Source organism: Macaca mulatta, chromosome 15 (genome assembly GCF_049350105.2).
Source record: "Macaca mulatta isolate MMU2019108-1 chromosome 15, T2T-MMU8v2.0, whole genome shotgun sequence".
In the NCBI taxonomy this organism is placed as follows: domain Eukaryota; kingdom Metazoa; phylum Chordata; class Mammalia; order Primates; family Cercopithecidae; genus Macaca; species Macaca mulatta.
The window spans coordinates 51,553,172-51,574,844 of NC_133420.1; the positions used below are offsets into that span (position 1 = coordinate 51,553,172).

Here is a 21,673-nt window from a genome sequence, read left to right on the forward strand (position 1 = left end):
CTCCTCCTGATAATGCTGAAGCGTATTCTATATGTTTCCTCAGAGGATTCCCATTAAGCTGAGGTAGTGGCATGCTCATTAATACATCTTTGGCCTCTGTCAAAGCCTTTTTTCTGGGTTTGCCTTTGGAAAAACATAAGCTAAGACATTCTGCTTCACCATTTCTGTTGACATTTCAGTGAACTTCATTATGAATGAGCAGCTCCCAAGAAGTCCTGTCTATAGCTCAGGCAAGGATGGTGTTATGGAAAAAGCATGGAAATGAGAGAAAAAAAAATCTAATCTATGACCTCTGGTCAAATCTACTCAGACTCGATCTTTTTCTCACTCAACTATTTTCTCCGTGAACATGCTCTTCATTTGGCCTCCAAGATTGAGCTCTTGGTTCTCCTCCAATCTCACAAGCCATACAACTCTCAGTGTCCTTTGCTGGAACCTCCTCATTTTCCAACCTCTATTTGTAGAAGACATCTAAGCTCAGTCCCCAGACTCCTTCCCTTGGTTACCTAAACTCTCTTCCTATGTGATTTCACCCAGTTATGTATTTTAAGTACCATAAAGATAAAGTGACCCCAAAATTTATACGTCCAGCCTGAACATCTCTCCTAAATTCCAGAACCCTTATGCCTAAGTGCTATGCAACGTATCTGCTTGAATGTCTAATAGGCATCAACTGAACATATCCAGAATGGAATCCTTGATTTTCACTTCCCCAGTCTTCTCTAATAGCAAATGGCAGTTCTATTTTTTTTTAAAACCTCAGAGCCACATCTCACATACACCCAACATAGATACACGTACTATATACCCACAAACATTGTTTTAAAATTAAAAATCCTCAGAGTCATTCTTAATTTCTTACTGTATTATGCTCAATATTCAATTAATCATCAAATCATATCCCTTTACTTTAAAATACATTCTCAGTCTAGCTACTATTTACTTCCTCTGTTACTGATCTGAGCCAAGACACCCTCATGTCTTGACTGGTGATTTAAGTAACCTTCTGATTGACCTCTCTGCTTTTACCCTTGACTACTTAAATTTAATTCTGAGTGGCCTTTTTAAGACATTAAGTCAGAGCAAGTAACTGATATGGTATGGCATCATAACTCGTACAGTATAACATCCAGTATATATTGGATTATCTTGGACTATAGGACCTGATATGACCTTGTCTTCACTACTCTTTGGACTGTTGCTCCTGCTATTCGCCTTCTTGCTCAGACTGCTTCAGCCTTACTGGTCTCCTTTTTTTTTACTTCATTGTTTGCACCTACTGTTCCCTTCTTTGGCTTTCTCTGCAATCATCTATCTTCAGGGACATTCTCTCTCCAACCAGGTCTCTACTCAAATGTCAACTTATTGAGATGCTTTCTCTCACTACTCTACCACATTCACCTCACACGTCAATACACACACACCTAAGTGCACACATACACACACTGTACATCTTTGTTAGCATTATCAAGCATCTTACAGATTTCTTTATTTGGATATTGCCTTTCTACCTCAATGAGAATATGGGTTCTTTTAGATCAGAGACTTTGATTTGTTTCCTGTTGTATGCCTAACACCCACCAAAGTTTCTGGTTCAAATCAGAAACCCAACACATATATTATGAATGATATAATAAACCAGCCACAGATCAGGAGATGTTAACCTGCAAGATCTTTAATCTCTCTTTCATTTGAGTACAACATGATCTTAGTTGACTTTGAAAGCATAAAAGATTTGTTCAATGAGACAAAAGACTTGTTTTTCACTATTTTTGTTCATCTTCTAAGGTTTCCTGTCAACTCACATTTCAATACACAATGGGGAATGTCTATTAGAAGGCTTAGTTAAATTGATTTTATAAGGTTATATACATATCTAAAAGCACTTTTAAGCCAATATCATTTTTGTGGGTTTTCTTTCCCTAACTTGGTTATATTTTCTATGAACATTCTAGTTTTCTCTGAGTACATTGTATTTCTAGTAGAATTTGGATTTAAGAGCAGAAAAAATCAGAATTCTTCTTCTGTTCATGAACAGCCCCTTCTTCCTAAATATTTCCATCTGGCCATTTGCTACTTTTAGAAAACCAAGAGAAATAGAGGAAGGAGCAATAATACCAATTTTGCATCTATACAATTAGCCCAAGACACAGAGTCTCACCTTTTCATCTTCTCTACCCAAACCCATATGTGCTCATTGCCTTATATGTTCTCCACCTATCTTGATTAATGTTTTGTTTTTAATCTGATAAATTATTTTGGAAATTATGAAATATTTAAAGTTTATAAACACATAGTTCTTCTTTTTGATACTTGATTGAAATCTGCTGGGATTAAGACCAGATTCTAGCCTTTCACAAATCTCTTTTCAATATCAAGTACAGTTGGCACATGATTGTTTAACTTTATTCATTAGTATGTTCCTTTTCCTCAGCATGGTTTTGATCTAGTCCTTTCTTTTGTAAATCCTATTTTCCCTTTTTTGGTAGTTCAGAAATGTTTTGTAATTATTTGCCAGACAGAATTGAGATCTTAGTGATCCTTTCCCTCATCACTCTATCACACCCACCTCACATACAAACACATACACACCTAAGTGCACAAATACACACACTGTTCATCTCTGTTAGCACCATCAGATATATTACATGTTTCTTTACCTCCCACTATTTCTAAATATCCCCATTAGTTGCACATTTAACATGCAGAAAAGAACAAAAATTAAATACATGTTAAAAATGAGAAACTCTGAATAATAAGAATGCATTTGTTGGATATCCTGTGAAAATAATGATTGTTTCCATTTGTTGAGGACCTCAATGTGTTGCCGTTACTGGTGTAATTTTGGTGCAAATAGCCACCTGTGGAGACTTCTTAGAAAGTTTCAATGATCTTTGTGTGTGGATTATCAACAGGATGGAAACAGAAAGGGTAAGTGGAGGAAAGGAAAATAACAGTGACAAAAAGAAAGATTAGATTTATTCATTGATGTGTAAAGACTTATTAAGTACTTGTTTTGTGCCAGGCAATGTCCTAGACAATGGGAATACAATGGTAATCAAGTTCAAACAATATCACAGAACTCTGGAGATCAGAGTCTAATAAGGTACAATGGAAAGAGGCTGGGGTTAGAGAAATGATTCCCTATGAAAATTGTTAAATTGCAGCCACGATACATGTGAAGGATGGCAGGGCCACTACAGTGGTTCAGACTATGCCTCACCTAAAACAGCAGACCAACGAGTAAATGATGCCTGAACACCAGTCAGAGCTCTCCCTGCTGAGTTTCTTGCAAGAAACATTAGAAGGGACACTTTTTTGAAATTTCCACAAAAGTGGGTTAGCAGGGACCTTGAAGGAAATGTTCATGGGAGCTTGTAATAGAGAGATCAAGGAAGGTTTCTTTGAGAAAAAAACAACCAAGGACAAGACATCTGAAAAAAGTTTTAAAAAAAATTAACCGGGGGATGAAGGCAGTAGTGGTTGGGGAGGGCAGTGAGAAGGAACTCAAGGAATGGTTTGTGCAACGAACTTGTGCAAGGTGTCCTGGAGAAGCTGAAGAAGGGATGCTGGACTGGAGTGAGAGATGGAGAACGAGAAAGCCAGGAGATATTCAGGGGCCAACCATGTAAACTGAAACATGTAGGCTATATTAAGGATTGAGCTTTCATGCGGGATAAATGGCTGGTGTTGTATTGTGGAGGCCCAAGAGCAATACAGATGAGTTAGGAGGCTACTGCAGTGATGAGCAAGAAATGGTGACAGCATAGTCTATGGCCATGGCAATATCTGTACAAACGTTTAATAAAAATACATTAAAAGAGTGACAGACATACTTATTGGAAGCATTGTGGAAGGAAAAACTGTAGTGTGAAGAGTAGAATTCAGAACCTTTAGGACCCAAGGCATGATTTTCTGCCTTAGTAAACAGAGCAACACAATTACAATTTGCTTTGTTCTTGATAATGAAGGTTCTCAGTCAAGATGAGTTATATTGATTTTTCATGAGAAGAACCTGGGGTGATGAATTGACTCTACGCTAGTCTTAGCTGTGCCCTGAGTTAGTTCCTTAAAATTGTTGACATCAGACTTATTTCTTATCCTTTATTTGCATAAACCGAACTGCTGTGTGAACTACTCAATGCAACATAGCTACTATAATGGAAAACTAATGATCTAATTACTTTAGCAATCTAATGTTGTTGAATAGTTGGCTGTTGCCAAACTCTAGTTACTTTCTTGTGATAAATTCTGGAGTGATAATTTCTGGGTTATAGGACATACATGCATCTAAGGCTTTTGACAGACATTGCCAACTTCTCCAGAAAGTTTTGATATTTTGCTCTCTCACTAACAGTGTAAGAATGTTTGTTTCTCCACACTTGCACCAACATTGGATGTTTTTATTAAGAAATTAAAGTTTGCCAATCTTTTTTTTTTTTTTTTTTTTTGAGATGGAGTCTCGCTCTGTCGCCCAGGCTGGAGTGCAGTGGCCAGATCTCAGCTCACTGCAAGCTCCGCCTCCCGGGTTCACACCGTTCTCCTGCCTCAGCCTCCCCAGTAGCTGGGACTACAGGCGCCCGCCACCTCGCCCGGCTAGTTTTTTTAGTAGACACGGGGTTTCACCGTGTTAGCCAGGATGGTCTCGATCTCCTGACCTCGTGATCCGCCCGTCTCGGCCTCCCAAAGTGCTGGGATTATAGGCTTGAGCCACCACGCCCGGCCAGCTTTGCCAATCTTGTAGATAAAACAGAACCTTATTATTTTTTTCTTTTACAATATCTAAATTTTTTCAAAACTAAATACATGTTAAAAATGAAGAAACTGAATAATAAGAATGTATTTGTTGGATATCCTGTGAGAATAATGATTGTTTCCATTTTTCTGGAATGGAAAAATTTAGACATGTGTATTTTTTTTCTTCTAAAACAGAAGAATTTAGACGTGTAGTTTTTCACCAAAATTTCTGTTGAGGTTCATATTTTTTACTTACTGATTTTCAAAGATTGAATATTCAATTATAGAGGAATCATAGGGAAACATAGTAAACTTCCTCTAACCTTTTAAACAGGATTTAAAACATTCTGCCATTTCAGCATGTTTTATTGTTTTGCTCACTTTTAACTTAAGGTAGAGTTTTTTTTCTTTGTTCTAAAAATTCAGAAAATGATTACCAAAGAAAATTAAAATCAGGTTGAATTTTTGCAACTTTAAGCATGAGTAAAACTCTCAGACTTTGGTTATTCATTCATTCTCTGATCTATTATGCTGCTACATATTTGAGGGTGTATATTTTAGAATGTGAATTGTATAGGACATTTATGATTAAACCTGTAATAATGACCTAGAAGTTAGTGATGTGCTGGTAAATATTTAACAACTGGTTCTCGTTGTAGAATTTACTGCTTTCTGTGTTATAAAGACTCCTATCCTGGCTAATTTCAAGCTACCAACGTGAAGTTGCATAGTGAACTCTTGAAAACTGGTACTGAAGCAATACAGGATTCTAAAATGTCATCTGAGTCATCAGACAGGTTAAATTCTGTAGCACAGAGTTTTGTTGTTAAATGTATTTCAAATTTTTAAAATATTAAATATATGGAGAATATTTGATTAATCTGAAAATCCCATTCACTGAATTAGCCAAATAAAAACTTTTTAGTGTAATTTTTTTTAAATTAGGACTTTTATTTTAGGTTCAGGGGTACATATACAGGTTTGTTATATGGGTAAACTGTGTGTCATGGGGGTTTGGTGTACAGATTGTTTTATTACCCAGGTAATAAGCATAGTACTCAATAAGTATTTTTTCTTATCTTCTCTCTCCCCCCACCACCCACCCTCAAGTAGGCCCCAGTGCCTGTTGCTTCCCTCTTTGTGTCTATATGTTCTCATTGTTTAGCTACCACTTATAAGTAAGAATGTGTGGTACTTGGTTTTCTGTTCATATGTTAGTTTGCTTAGGATAGTGTCCTCTAGCTCCATCTATGTTGCTGCAAATGACATGATCTCATCCTTTTTTATGGCTACATCGTATTCCATGGTATATATGTACTGCATTTAAAAAAATCGAATCTACCATTGATGGACATTTAGGTTGATTTAGTGTCTTTGCTATTATGAATACAGCTGCAATGAACATATATGTGCATGTGTCTTTATGGTAGAGCGATTTATATTTTTTGGGGTATATACCCAAAAATGGGATTGCTAGGTGGAATGGTAATTCTGTTTCAAGTTCTTTGAGGAAGTGAACACTGCTTTCCACAATGGCTGAGCTAATTTACAGTCCCACAGGCAGTGTATAAATACTACCTTTCCTCCACAGTCTCTCTAGGATCTGTTACTTTTTGAATTTTTATTTTATTTTATTTTGTTTTTATTTTTTGAAATGGAGTCTCATTCTGTTGCCCAGGCTGGAGTGCAGTGGCGGATCTTGGCTCACTGCAACTTCCACCACCCAGGTTCAAGCAGTCCTCCGGCTTCAGCTTCCCAAGTAGCTGGGACTACAGATGCCTGCCACTACACCCTGCTTATTTTTGTATTTTTAGTAGAGATGGGGGTTTCACCATGTTGGCCAGGCTGGTCTCAAACTCCTGACCTCAGGTGATCTGCTCCCACTTGGCCTCCCAAAGTGCTGGGATTAAAGCTGTGAGCCAGCATGCCTGGCCTTGACTTTTTAATAATAGCCAATCTGACTGGTGTGAGATACTATCTCAATGTGGTTTTGACTTGCATTTCTCTAATGATTAGTGATGTTGAACATTTTTTCATATGCTTGTTGGCTGCATATATGTCTTCTGAAAAGTGCCTGTTGAGGCCGGGCGCGGTGGCTCACATCTGTAATCCTAGCACTTTGGGAGGCTGAGGCAAGTGGATCACCTGAGGTCAGGAGTTCAAGACCAGCCTGGCCAACATGGTGAAACCCCATCTGAAAGAAAAAAAGAAAGAGAGAAAGAAAGAGAAAAGAAAGAAAGGAAGGAGGGAGGGAGGGAAGGAGGAAGGGAAGGAAGGAAGGAAGGAAGGAAGGAAAGAAGGAAGGAAAGAAGGAAGGAAGGAAGGAAGGGAAAAGTGCCTGTTTATGTCCTTTGTCCACTTTGTAATGGGGTTGTTTGGTTTTGCTTGTAAATTTGTCTAAGTTCCTTATAGATTTTGGATATTAGATCTTTGTTGAATGCATAGTTTGCAAATATTTTCTCCCATTCTGTAGATTGTCTGTTTACTCTGTTGATAGTTTCTTTTGCTGTGCAGAAGCTCTTTAGTTTAATTAGGTCTTGTTTGTCAATTTCTATTTTGCAGTTGCTTTTGGTGACTTTGTCATAAAATCTTTGCCAGGTCCTATGTCCAGAATGATATTTCCTAGGTCATCTTCCAGGGTTTTTATAGCTTTAGATTTTACACTTAAGTCTTTAATCTATCTTGAGTTGATTTTGGTATATGGCATAAGGAAGGGGTTCAGTTTCAATCTTCTGCATATGGCTAGCCGATTATTCCAGCACCATTTATTGATCAGGGAGTCCTTTCTTCATTGCTTATTTTTGTCAGCTTTGTCAAAGATCAGATGGCTGTAAGTGTGCAGCATTATTTTTGGGCTCTCTATTCTGTTTCATTGGTCTATGTGCCTGTTTTTGTACCAGTACCATGCTATTTTGGTTACTGTAGCCTTGTAATATAGTTTGAAGTTGGGTAATGTGATGCCTCCAGTTTTGTTCTTTTTGCTTAGGATTGCCTTGGATATTTAAGCTCTTTTTTGGTTCCATATGAATTTTAGAACAGTTTTTTTCTAATTCTGTGAAGAATGTCATTGTTAGTTTGATAAGAATAGCATTAAATTTGTAAATTGCTTTGGGCAGTATAAGTATCTTAACGATATTGATTATTCAGAAGTAACCAAAATCAGAGCTGAACTGAAAGAAATTGAGACACACACACACACACAAAAAGAAAACCATACAAAAGATCAATGAGTCCAGGAATTTTTTTTTAAAAAAATTAATATATAGATATACCACTAGGTAGACTAATAAAGAAAAAAAGAGAGAAGATCCAAATAAACACAATTAGAAATGACAAAGGGGACATTACCACTGACCCCACAGAAATACAAAACACCCTCAAAGACTACTATGAATACAAACTAGAAAATCTAGAAGAAATGGATAAATATTTAGACACATATGACTTCCCAAGACTGAACCAGGAAGAAAATGAATTCTTGAGCAGACCAATAACAAGCTCTGAAATTGAATTGATCAGTAACAAAAAGCCTACCAATAATAATTTAAAAAAAGCCCAGAACCAGACAGATTCACAGCTGAATTCTACCAGATGTATAAAGAAGATCTAATACCATTTCTACTCAAACTATTCCACCAAATTGAGGAGGGACTCCTCCCTACTCATTATCTGAGGCCAGCATCATTCTGATACCAAAACCTGGTAGAGACACAACAAAAAAAGAAAACTTCAGGCCAATATCCTTGATAAACACTGATGCAAAAATCCTCAACAAAATACTAGCAAACCAAATCCAGCAGCACATCAAAAAGCTAATCCACTATCATCAAGTAGGCTTTATCCCTGTGATGTGAGGTTGGTTCAACATACAGAAATCAATAAATATGATTCATCACACAAACAAAACTAAAAACAAAAACCACATGATTATCTCAATATATGCAGAAAAGGCTTTTATTAAAAATTCAACACTCCTTAATGTTAAAAGCCCTCAACAAACTAGGCATTGAAGGAACATACTTCAAAATAATTAAAAAAACTATCTGTGACAAACCCACAGCCAATATTATACCGAATGGGTAACAGCTGGAAGCATTCCCCCTGAAAACCAGAGCAAGACAAGTATGCCCTCTATCACCCTTCCTATTCCACGTAGTGCTGGAAGTCCTGGCCAGAGCAATCAGGCAAGAGGGGAAAAAAAAGGCATCCAAATAAGAAGAAAGAAAGTCAAAGTATCCCTGTTTGCAGACGACATGTTTCTGTATCTAGAAAACCCCATAGTCTCTGCTCCAAAGCTCCTTGATCTGATAAACAACTTCAGCAAAATTATACAAAAATCAGTAGCATTCCTATACACGAACAACATCCAAGTTGAGATCCAAATGCGGAATGCAATCCCATTCACGATGGCCACAAAAAGAATAAAATACCTAGGAATACAGGTAACCAGGGAGGTAAAAGATCTCTACAATGAGAATTGCAAAACACTGCTCAAGTAAATTAGAAATGACACAAATAAAAGCCAAATAAAATGCACTTGTAATTTTTCCACTTAAACCAACATATCATGGGAAATTCAAGAAGTCTTTAGGTAGGAAATAACGAAAAATTTTAATTCAAAGTTATTTTCTAACATACCAAATAAGTCCCATGGGGATGTTGGTGGAGGGAGAGTAATTAAAAATATTTGGGTTAATTCATCTGGAAATGAAGAGGTTAACGACTGCATTAATACTGATAGTCAAATGCCTGAGTGGTGATAGTTAACCAAAACCAAACCACCACCAACACACACACACACACACACACACACACACACACACGCACACACGCTTTTCTTTATTTCCTTAGAGTTAATAACAAAATAAAATAAACACACATTAAAAGAGGAGGGATTTATCATGAATTGAATAAAGACCCGCCTGGTTGCAAAGATGATAAAGAATGAGTTAGTTTTGTAGTCTTCCTTTGTTGTGATATATCTTTTGAAATAATAGAATGCTGTCTGTCTGGGATCATTTTGGTGTGATCTGTAATATATCTGATGAATTTCATACATTGGATATACTAGTTTTGTTTTTCAGTACAGAGGAGGAGAATGTATAAAACACAAACAACTTAAAATATCTAGCAACGTGGAGCTCTTGAAATCCAAGCGTTTGTAATGACACTGAGCATACGAATATTGCCCTTGTAGCGGGGAGAACTGAGTGATTCAGGGAGGAAAACCTCAAGTTGGGGGTAGAGTGACTGGAAAATGCATTCGGTTGCTTTAAAATATCATCTTAACTCTGGCTCCAGATTCACATTTCCCACTTGTGTCTTGTCTTCAAAAATAAAAAAGAGGAAACCACCAATGAGAACATGTGGCATTATAAATCATTCTGACTATTGTTAGAAAAATGAGTAAGGGTTCTAAACAGTTTCAAAGGGCCCTGACCAGCTCTTTTCACTCACCTTGAGAAGAACCATAAAAGTGAGAAAACAAAAGGAATTTTTTTTTCTTTTTGGACACCAGTCATCAGCAATGTTCTCTTCGGGCTGCTGGCATCTGGGCCCAGTTGCTGGGTTACAGGCAAATATAATCAAAACAAACACTAAAAGGTACTCTTTTGGCTCTTAACTTGTTGGAAAGGTCTTCTGCCTTCCATCCTCTGTGCTAGCCAATTCTCAACACAGAAGTGTCTTTCCCACTTGTCCTTCCCTTTTCTTCTTGCAGGACAACTTCTGATTATAAACTTGTTGTGGAGTAGAAGCAGCCCTTAATGAGGCCATTAGACCTTTAGACCTTTTCTCCAACTTCCTGCTGAACGGCACCAGGAATTTAACCTGTTTCCAGTCACTCTCTCCTAGTAGAATTTACCACCCTACCCCCTCCTCTGAGAATTGGTGAGTGTGACTCTTCTACAGTAACATTAACCCTTTGCTCCCCACTTTTTCTAGTTACCAAGGACAGATTGCCAAGGAAACAAATGGTATTTTCCATTCAGGACTGTGGTGCCAGATTCAGTGATGGGCTTCCTGCTTCTCAGCACTTGTGATGTGTTATACTATATTTGAACTTGGACAGGAAAGCTCCAGGCATGCAGGCATGTTTAGAAGTTTGGCAAATAAGATCTATGGCAAAAGTCAACCCATTAGCCACTTTGTCTAGAGTATTTTATTAAGGTCCATGCACTTTAATAGAGTCAGGGCATTTCAGCACGCTCTGCAGAAGTTAAAGGCACCAGGATGATTTGTCCTGGAGAAGAGAAGAGAAGAGAAGAGAAGAGAAGAGAAGAGAAGAGAAGAGAAGAGAAGAGTGAAAAGAAGCTATTATAAATCCTCCAGGATTGAAAAAAGTTTATTTATTTATTAATAACAAGTTTATTTATTTATTCAGAGGGTAGTAACCAATTGTACTCCAACTCTGCTAAAGCTAGAACATGATGAAATACACTCGAAACATTCTACATACATTTAAGGAAGAAATTCCCAACAGTGCAAAAGGTTAAGTATCTTGATGAGTTCCCTAGAAAGATGGTCACGTATCCTTTCTGAAAACCTAGACTGAAAAGGCTTGCCTCTTCTCTGCCTGAAATGGTTTGGTTGTTTGTGTGTCATTGTATGTATGTGTTTTTCTGAAGACAAGAGCTGGACTGACTTCTAATATGGGAAAATTCTAGCCATGACTGATCTTTTAAAAGCAAATAGTCACTATATTTCTGGAAAGGTCAGAGGTAAGTGTTTTTATCCTGGTGTTTTGCAAAATCTGAAGCAAAGAAGACAAGATACCTTTTCCAGGGTCACCTGAAATATGAATGTTAGAATCAAACATAAATTTTTAAAGTATATATTGTGTTTAAAAGTTTGGAATCTCCAAAATGAATTTTACCCTAGTGAACTAAATAAAATCACTATATTTTTTCAAGGCTGGCTTATGGTGGTTTTGTGTGTGTGTGTGTGTGTGTGTGTGTGTGTGTGTGTGTGTGTGTGTTTCCTTTATTCTCTTTCATCATCACAGCTACTATTCCTTGAACTTCTGCTATGTCAGGGATTGGACTCAGAGTCTTATATGCATTTTTATCTCTTAATCCTTACACCTATTATATGAGGTAGGTATTGTTATTTTTATTTAACAGGAGATGAAACTGAGCTCAAATAAATTCTGCTGTGACTTGCCCAGTTGCAGTTACCAAACTAGTAGGTGGTGGAACCAGAATGAAAATCCTGGTGTCTCTAAATCCAAAGTTCTCCTTCCACTACAGTAGTCTACAAGGGAGAATCTGACTTAATTGTATTACATCACAAGGATTAAACTCTTGTTAATACAAAAAAATAATTTATACATACTAGCCTTTCTGAATTGCTAAAACATATATGATTTATGTTCATTAACACCCTTAAAATTGTTGAAAACCCTTTTCTGCCTAAGAAAATACAAAACAATCTTCAAAGCAGAAAACATTTTAATTCCCTTACTATCCTCTTTCTGTAATGATTTTCCTGAGTGATTATAAAGCCATAAGATTGAATTTATCTGAGCTATATTTCATAATATAACTAGCATCAAATTATGGAAACCTTTTCTAATGGCCTAGATCTTATATTCAACAGTTTAAAACTATTTTACAATCTGAGTAAGGCATGCCTTTTACTTCTGGCTGCTGGAATATTCTAAATTCCTTTTAGAATGACTCTTCTACTTGGACCTCCTCAGCCAGAGATTTCCTCTCTCTTCTCATGATCAGATCAAATTTACACACTCGCTACTTAATAAGAGAGGCTGCTGTCTAGAACAGGCACTGGCAAAATGTATCAGACTCAAGTGTCATTTTGCTTTTTTTTTTCCCTAGCCGCCAGACTACCAGGGACCAAATGTGATTTTGAACAAGACTCTTAAACTCTTTGGGTCCAGGCTTTTCATCTGCAAAATGGAGGTAATGACCCTGATATCTCCCAGGTGTTGTTAAGAGAAGGTAGATGAAATGGTCAACAAGAAAACTTTGTTAAATATATAATAGGTGTTGTTTGCATTTGCCGTGTGAATGGGGTTATACCTTGGTTCACTCTAGATCCAGAAATGTGTAATAATTAACCGATTCATCACATGGTTCAATTGACCTTCATATTCTGCTTTCTTCCATAAAAGATAGAAACACTTTGATGGAAAAACGGAATGCCTTTTTCCCTTTGTTTTAAATTTTCTCTGATCTGGACCTCTACCAAAACAGAACTCATTATTTTCTCCATAAAATATGTTCCTCTTCCCATATTTCCTATTGATGATGTCACAATACAGCCAGTTTCAATCCCAATCTCCCAAGTGGAAATGTTAGGAATATTCTCTTTCTCTCTCTTCTCCCTCCTCTGCCTTACCACTTCCTTCCCTTCTCTTCTCAATTCAACTACACTCAAATTCAGCTGATCCCATCAGAGATATGTCTATTGGATCTATCCTCCACTTAGCCTGGATTATCTCTTACTAGGACTAGTGAATCCTTTTCTGCCAGGGTAGATAGACTTCCATTCAAAGCCACGGCCTACAAAATTGTGTCTAAGGAAAAGTATGTCAACAACAGTCTATCAATTTACCCTCTTTTTCTAGTTGATGTGGCTTTTGTTTCAAATTCCTACATTAGGAATTAAATCGGATAATATGCCAGCTAAAAATATTTTGTTGGCCTAAATAGATTTTATGTTGGTCTTATTGGGGTATGGTAAGTTGCCAGAAGGTGAGGACAAGACCCAACCCTGTCTTATCTTACTGGCTATATGGGAAACAATTTATAGGACCAAGAAGCATTCCATGGAAGAAATGGAGGGCAATGGAGAATATCTCTCTAAATATTTTTCCATGTGGGATGAAAGATGTCCCCCCCTTGGCTTCTTTCTCAGAAAGCTCCAGCTCTTAGTACCATGGTCCAGCTCTGGGTTCTTGGTCTCAATCCATCACTAGAGCTTAGTCTACTACTCAGGAGTAGAGCTGGGAAGAGAAAAGGAAGACTTGGGTTTTTCCCAGAGTAGTACTGTCACATTAGGTGTCATGAAATCATTTTTGTGGGCTGTGACCAGCATTTAAGAAAAAAACAAAAAGTAATGTTATAGAGTGGAAAGAAACAGGAAACAACGGAATAGAATGTATTAGAGTAGATGTCATAAGTTAAGGGTATAGCCTTTTCATGAAGCTTTTATTTTAGTCATATATGAGGGTAATTTTGCTTGGGTTTTTGTGTGTATGTGAGTGTATTGGGTCACAATATGAAACATATTCATTACTCTGGGTCAAGGTCTAAACAGTTTGGATATTGTTAGTTTAGAATATATAAACAACATTCTTTCTGCTTCTAGTTTTCCCCCTTTGATCCATCCTCCAAACCTCAAATGGTCACTTGGATAGTGTTTCTATAAACCAATGGGATTGGGCCATGTGAGGTGGTTCACGCTTGTAATCTCAGCAGTTTGGGAGGTCGAGGCAGTGGTGTTGCTTGAAGGCAGGATGTTGAGACCATCCTGGGCAACATAGCAAGACCCCCCCATCATCTCTACAAATAATTTAAAAATTAGCTGGGCATGGTGGTGCATGCCTGTAGTCCCAGCTACTTGGGAGGCAGAGGTGGGAGGATTGATTGCTTGAGCCCAGGAGTTCAAGACTGCAGTGAGCTGTGGTTGCATCACTGTACTCCAGCCTGAGTGACAAAATGAGACCCTGTCTCTAAAACAAAGCAAAACAAAACAAAGCAAACCAATAATCACCCTGTGTGAGGAGCTCCACTACTCATAGGACCAATTCATGAGCATGACATTCAATATCTTCAATAATCTGATTCCAACCACTTTTCCAGTTTCCTTTACCCTGCATCCTTCTTACTCATCTACTCTATCTTTTCTGAAAGTGCCTTTCAAATTTGTCTTTTTGTCTGTACTCATATTGTTCTTTGGGCTAAAATGACAGTTTCCCTTCTTAACTTGTCTAAATCCAACTCATTAAAAATGACATTAAAATTTAAAATAACATTACTTAACATAACATTAAAATAACATTATTTCTCTGACTATAAATTTTGGATATTACAGAGATTACTAAATATAAAATAAAATCACATAATCGCACAATCCAGAAATAGTATGGTATCTTTAGATGTATTTTCTGATCTTTGCTTCAAAGTACATATACATACTATGCATACATACATGCATATATATATTTATTTAGAACCCTTCCTTTTTATTGAGTATATTATGAAAATTTTACAATGTCATTAAATATTCTTCTAAAATATATATAATGGATGTATTATATTATATTAATATATTTTATCTTTATAAGTAATGACTTGATCTATGTCTTTATTATTTCCTCTGATTTTTCTTTCCCTTAGAATAAATTATTAGATTTGAATTTACTGAGTAAAGTTATATTAACATTTTTAAGGGCCTTGATATGTGTATTATGTGATCTCTCGTAAGAACTATAAAAAAAAAAAACCCGTGTTTGCCAATGTTATAGAAAAAAAAAGTTCACATTACTTTAATTTAAATTTTCTGAGTATTAGCAAGGTTAATCTTTCTTTTTAATGTTTATTGGTTATTTATATTGCATTTTGAGGAAATTGCTTTTTCATGGCTTTTGTCTTTTTTTTTTTTTTTTTAAACTAGGGAGGATTTTTTCCCATGTTTTCTTTTCTTTTTTTTTTTCTCCTCATTATAAATCCTGTTTATTCCTCAAAGCTCAATTAAAAACATATTTTTCATGGAATTTTATTCTAGTGTTTTACTTTGAATCTTTGTTTTTTCATAACACATTATTTGTACCTGTATTTAGAGATCAATTTAGTCTGCCATATTGATTGCTATCTTCCCCATTTAGTTACAAGATATTTGAGGATAGAAAACTTTTTCTATTTGCTTTTGTATATCTCTCCAGTAAAAGCCACAAATCAAGTATTCAGCACATTTTTCCTGTATGCTTTTAGAATATTCTGTCTGAGGCTGCAGTCACGTATATTTCAGTAGATTTACTGAGCACCGAATGCATTCTTCTTGGGGTGCCGGGGAGGAGAGAACGATGCCCTTTCTGAAATCTACCTGGTTATGTTTCCTATCTCCATTTAAAGTAATTTCTCCAGCATTAGAGGCTTTGCACTCTGGGTGATGTGAAGTTTTTTTTAATTCCTCTTTCTCTCAACACCATGGTGTTCTCTTCTGCCTTTATACATTTATAAGACATGTGAGATCATTTAAATGATTTTTGCAATTGGTCAATAGTTAGAATCATAAAATGCAATTGCTGCATAAAACCTTGGAGATCATCCCATTCCAAACCTTAGATCCTCTACCAGTTTCTACTTCCAAGACTTCCTTCACTTGAGCTGGCATTGGCTTCTCTCAAAGTCTAAGACTCGGGCAAAGCATCAGGAGGCAATTCTCCCTTTCCACTCTTTTATTAAAAAAATTATTATTATTTGTGTGTGTGTTTATCTTTTTAAAATTATTATTATTATACTTTAAGTTCTAGGGTATATGTGCACAATGTGCAGGTTTGTTACATAGGTATACATGTGCCATGGTGGTTTGCTGTACCCATTAACTTGTCATTTACATTAGGCATTTCTCCTAGGGCTATCCCTTTCCCTGCCCCACACCCCATGACAGGCCCAGGTGTGTGATGTTCCCCACCCTGTGTCCAAGTGTTCTCACTGTTCAATTCCCACCTGTGAGTGAGAACATGCAGCATTTGGTTTTCTGTCCTTGTGATAGTTTGCTGAGAATGACAGTTTCCAGCTGCATCCTTGTCCCTGCAAAAGACAGGAACTCATCCGTTTTATGGCTGCATAGTATTCCATGGTATATATGCACCACATTTTCTTAATACAGCCTATCATTGATGAACATTTGGGTTGGTTCCAAGTCTTTACTATTGTGAATAGTGCCGCAATAAACATACATGTGCATGTGTCTTTATAGTAGCATGATTTAGGACGGGCACAGTGGCTCAGGCCTGTAATCCCAGCACTTGGGGAGGCCGAGACGGGTGGATCACGAGGTCAGGAGATCGAGACCATCCTGGCTAACACAATGAAACCCCATCTCTACTAAAAAATACCAAAAAAAAACTAGCGGGGCAAGGTGGCGGGCGCCTGTAGTCTCAGCTACTCCAGAGGCTGAGGCAGGAGAATGGCGTAAACCCGGGAGGCGGAGCTTGCAGTGAGCTGAGATCTGGCCACTGCACACCAGCCTGGGTGACAGAGCAAGACTCCATCTCAAAAATACATAAATAAATAAATAAAATATAGTAGCATGATTTATAATCTTTTCAGTATATACCCAGTAATGGGATGGCTGGGTCAAATCATATTTCTACTTCTAGAGCCTTGAGGAATCACCATACTGTCTTCCACAATGGATGAAGTAGTTTACAGTCCCACCAACAGTGTAAAGTGTTTCTATTTCTCCACATCCTCTCCAGCACCTGTTGTTTCCTGACTTTTTAATGATTGCCATTCTAACTGGTGTGAGATGGTATCTCATTGTGGTTTTGATTTGCATTTCTTTGATGATCAGTAATGATGAGCATTTTTTCATGTGTCTGTTGGCTGCCTAAATGTCTTCTTTTGAGAAGTGTCTGTTCATATCCTTTGCCCACATTTTGATGGGGTTATTTGTATTTTTCCTGTAAATTTGTTTAAGTTCTTTGTCAATTCTGAATATTAGCCCTTTGTCAGATGGGTAGATTGCAAAAATCTTCCCCCATTCTGTAGGTTGCTGTTCACTCTGATGGTGGTTTCTTTTGCTGTGCAGAAACTCTTTAGTTTAATTAGATCCCATTTGTCAGTTTTGGCTTTCGTTGCCATTGCTTTTGGTGCTTTAGTCATGAAGTCCTTGCCCATGCCTATGTCCTGAATGGTATTGCCTAGGTTTTCTTCTGGGGTTTTTATGGTTTTAGGTCTAACATTTAAGTCTTTAATCCATCTTGAATTAATTTTTGTATAAGGTGAAAGGAAGGGATCCAGTTTCAGCTTTCTACATATGGCTAGCCACTTTTCCCAGCACCATTTATTAAATAGGGAATCCTTTCCCCATTTCTTGTTTTTGTCAGGTTTGTGAAAGATCAGATGGTTGTAGATGTGTGGTGTTATTTCTGAGGCCTCTGTTATGTTCCATTGGTCTATATCTCTGTTTTGGTATGAGTGCCATGCTGTTTTGGTAACTGTAGCCTTGTAGCATAGTTTGAAGTCATGTAGCATGATGCCTCCGGCTTTGTTCTTTTTGCTTAGGATTGTCTTGGCAGTGCAGGCTCTTTTTTGATTCCATATGAACTTTAAAGTAGTTTCTTCCAATTCTGTGAAGAAAGTCATTGGTAGCTCGATGGGGATGGCAGTGAATCTATAAATTACCTTGGGCAGTATGGCCATTTTCACGATATTGATTCTTTCTATCCAAGAGCATGGAATATTCTTCCATTTGTTTGTGTCCTCTTTTATTTTGTTGAGCAGTGGTTTGTAGTTCTCCTTGAAGAGGTCCTTCAAATCTCTTGTCAGTTGGATTCCTAGGTATTTTATTCTCTTTGTAGCAATTGTGAATGGGAGTTCACTCATGATTTGGCTCTCTGTTTATCTGTTATTGGTGTATAGGAATGCTTGTGATTTTTGCACATTGATTTTTGTATCCTGAGACTTTGCTGCAGTTGCTTATCAGCTTAAGGAGATTTGGGCTGAGATGATGGATGGAGTTTTCTAAATATACAATCATGTCATGTGCAAACGGGGAAAATTTGACTTCCTCTTTTTCTGAATTGAATACCCTTTATTTCTTTCTCTTGCCTGATTGCTCTGGCCAGAACTTCCAACACTATGTTGAATAGGAGTGGTGAGAGAGGGCATCCCTGTCTTGTGCCAGTTTTCAAAGAGAATGCTTCTAGTTTTTGCCATTTCAGTATGATAATGGCTGTGGGTTTGTCTTAAATAGCTCTTATTATTTTGAGATACATTCCATCAATACCTAGTTTATTGAGAGTTTTTAGCATGAACGGCTGTTGAAAAGCTTATCCAGCACGATCAAGTCAGCTTCATCCCTGGGATACAAGGCTGGTTAAACACATGCAAATCAATAAACATAACCCATCACATAAACAGAACCAACAACAAAAACCACATGATTATCTCAATAGATGCAGAAAAGGCCTTCAACAAAACTCCCTTTTCACTCTTTATCCTGAGGAACCATCCCTCTAAGTACCTTCTCTAGAGAAAAGCATGAGTTTGACTCACCAGTAAACCAGGGCCAGCAGCAGGTGCCACTCCAGAAGTCACCAGATTAACATTTCTGCCTGCCTTCTTGGTGAGGTTCTCCAGGAGTGGCATAACTACCAGACACAAGGATTTTCAGTCTTCTTCTGGAAATTTCAGTTGCTCTCATACTTTTATCAGGTTTCTTATTGATTAAGTCTCTTCTATTCTACTTGCACTGGGAACTTTGCAGATATTCTATCATTATTTCTTTCAGTTGTTCCCATTTTACATTTAAAGAATTGAAGCTTGCAGTATTTAAACCCTCAAGGCCACACAGCTGTTCAAGTAGGGTAGTGAGGACTCAAGCTCAGGTTTGCCTTATCCAGAGCTCCTGTTATTTTCACTATACTAGGTTTCAAGACATAAAAAGGTGATTTGGATTACTGAAACCATATGTGCATCCCTGAGAGACTTTCACCCTCTTGGCAATGCAACCACTGAATTTTAGTGTGAGAGGGAGAGGAGTTGTTCTAACGAACATTTATTTTGAAAGATAATTATGAGTGTTCAGAATAATGAGTGAATTAGGTGCTTATAGGTACAGTATGAGAAATTAAAAATGTAATAGGTGAACAAAAATACTTATCAAATGAAAGATAATTATATGCTTATTTTAATTAAGAATATGTTTGATTTAATGAGGAAGTGAGATTTGGGACCCACAATGCCAGTTTTGGAGGCAGAGTAGTTATAACCACAGACCTTGGAGTCAATCAAAACTGGATTTAGATCCTAGTTTAGCCATGAATACTTCATCTGTCTATAACTAAGTTTACTCCTCTGTAAAAAGGGGTAATAATTCATATGCTTTGGTCACTCATTGAGATAATAGATTCATTCATTTCTCTATTTACTTCTTTGACAAAGATATTTTTGAATATTTACAATTTGTCTGATTCTGAAGATGTAACCATGAATGAGATACATACATGATTCCTGCCCAAAGAGAACTGATAGTCTTATGGTTAATTGTAAAGTATTCTTTCTTTTTTTTTCATGGTGTCAGACACATGCTAAGCAGTAATTCATGGCAGATGTTCTTATTATATTATTATCATTATTATTATGAGTGTGCGTTTCTACAACTGCTTCTAATTTTGACATATCTTACATTTGATAATAGGTGTGAGACCTAGTTAACATTTTCCTGTATTGGCATTTCTAATTAAAGGATAGCATCATAAGGTACCAAGCAATTATTGTTAACAAAGGAAGTACTGTATAATCAGAACCTTGCCTCAAGAACGTAGGATTTCTTCTCTCCTCCTTATTTGACTGCTCTTCCGTGTTTAGCCACATGAAACACTCAGAACAGTGTCTGGCATGATGAATAACTATTAGCTGAAAAAAGAATGTATGACTGAATGAGGGTTGCACAAACTCTAAACACAGTATCTGGCTGTTGCCTGAAAAGAGATGCTATCTAGTTATAAGTTGTACCATGATAGTCTCCATGCAATAAAAACTTAAGACTTTTTTGTAAACTCAAGCATCTTAACTCGGGGGAAAATCCAAGGTGGGAGACTCTAATCAGGAATGTTATTTTTAATGTCATTACACTACAATAGGGGGAGAAAAAGTGAAAAGGCTGAATATACAATAATCATTTCCTGCAAATGAAGGAATCTAGTCTGAGGGAATTAAACTCTGAAATAGTCATTCAGGTATTTTTCCATGCACCCATACATTTTACAATGAGTTCCTTTAAATGTAATAATTTGAGTTCGTATTTTACAATAATTTACTACATTTTGAGATTCATATGTTAGAATTTAATGCCTTATTCAATGAAAATAACTTTTACATGCACTTAGTGCATATCCTTGAAAAGTCTTTAGTAATGAAAAAAACGTGTGGCATGGAGTTTTGAAAGGGTTTCTGCCATATCAGATTCACATTCATAAAGATAAATGTGTTTATATGGGTCAGATTCCATTTCAACAAATACCTGTTTGCAAAAGATTAAAAAACCCCAGGTTATAATCTATTCACTTTGTATTAGGAGATGTGCCCGTTTAATATTATATTAATCAACTCATATAATATTATATAAAAAGTAGCATAACAAAAACTACACTTTTATTGAACTTAAGATCATGGAATTTGACCCGCACATTATTTAACTATGATTTAACGGTATAATTTCTAGACCATCTGGAGAAATCTTCTGTTCTTAATAATGTTTGGAAGAACATTAGTGGTTATTTAGTTTCAATGTTTTCACATTGTAATTCAAACTCATTACCACCATAAGGAAGTTAATGTGATCAGTATGAACACATTTTTACCTTTAAAGACATAATCATAATAATTTTAATATGTAGGCCAAGTGATGTTGATAATGAAGTCTAAAGGAAGTTATAGCTTTCTCTCCCTACCCCCCTCTTCTTTCCCCCAACACACACTCATTTTAGATAAACATTGCAAGTTACAAGTGTAATACTCATTTACTGAAATATTCACTGAATTAAAATTTGACCCATAAATTCCAACCTACATCAGCTACTGTTTTTTCTCCTTTCCCTTTCCCTTTTAAAAGAAATATGCTTTTATTCTCTACGTATTGAATGTAAATCAGAGAACCAATGCATCAGAGATGAACATTACTTTTCGAAACCTATCTATACACAAATGCTCATGTATCTCAAGCCCTAATTGTATGCATG

General features: G+C 36.7%; 1 long non-coding RNA gene across 1 annotated transcript in view; it reads left to right on the forward strand.

The window, feature by feature from the left end:
- The first annotated feature begins 11,085 nt into the window (after window positions 1–11,085).
- Window positions 11,086–21,673, forward strand: part of LOC144334855 (uncharacterized) — a 115,866-nt gene continuing 105,278 nt past the window's right edge. The window contains exons 1-2 of the long non-coding RNA XR_013405107.1: window positions 11,086–11,226; window positions 12,573–12,656. This is a non-coding gene — a long non-coding RNA (uncharacterized LOC144334855). The remainder of the gene's footprint in view (window positions 11,227–12,572; window positions 12,657–21,673) is intronic.